A 978-nucleotide genomic window follows, 5' to 3' on the forward strand; every position below is an offset into this window, starting at 1 on the left:
ACACTGGCATTTTCAATGAATATCAAGGTCCACATATTACCTTTTTCTAAGTCAGAGCAGTAGTTTCAATTAAAAATATCCCTTAACAGTGGCTTTTGTCAGAGTGAGAGTGTGGTTTTATCAAAGTTTTTAATCACTGATTGATTTTAACCCTTGATTAATTGCTTTGATCTCTCTTCTGTTTTCTTTTTTCCCAAAAACTACCTTGGGCATTTTCATTTTTAGGACTACTGTCCCCCTTTAGGTGCCAAATACTTAAAGCAACTTTAAAAAGGTATATGAAGATATTTATCGATGTGTTTTGGAAATTATCTTCCATGTTTCTTTGTCCACTCAGAAGGACAGGAAAAGCACCTAAAAGCAGTGAAGCCCTTCTGAAAATACAAGTTAAGCGTTCCTGGTAATACCAGGGCCAGCTTCCTGGGCATGTGGCCTGTGTAGTAGCACAAGGACCCATCCTCAGAAAGGCCCCTGCCTTGGTTTAATACTCTTCTATGACCATCTTAAAATTCTTAATAATTTTATCTTTGAACTTGTGTTTTATAATTGAAAGCTGGTGGTACATAGAACATGGACATGAGCCAAGGGGAAATGTACAATACGTGTATCTGTCACGCATTCCTTTTAGCCCCAATCACACATAAGTCTCATGATACCCCATGAGCCCAGAATTCCAGGATCTCACAATGTGTCTGAGTTCAGCAAGATCAAAGTGAGAGTGTATGGTAAACGTGTTATGTCTATGAATGAGTAAATAAGAGTGTTGACAGCCCAGATAGGTTGTTTTCCATATGAACCTGAATTCGCTTTGAATGCAATAAGACGATGGCATTCTAAGTAATCATGAATGACCAAGAACCATGTTATAGCATCTCTTATTTATGTTACTTCCATATAGTAGCCAATCACTTATGCTGAAAATGATGATATAAAAGGAAAGAGAAAGATAGGGCAACCCATAGTTCTTTTTCCTTGCAG

The sequence above is a fragment of the Pteropus vampyrus genome, unplaced genomic scaffold, assembly GCF_000151845.1.
Source record: "Pteropus vampyrus isolate Shadow unplaced genomic scaffold, Pvam_2.0 Scaffold107, whole genome shotgun sequence".
Taxonomy (NCBI): Eukaryota; Metazoa; Chordata; class Mammalia; order Chiroptera; family Pteropodidae; genus Pteropus; species Pteropus vampyrus.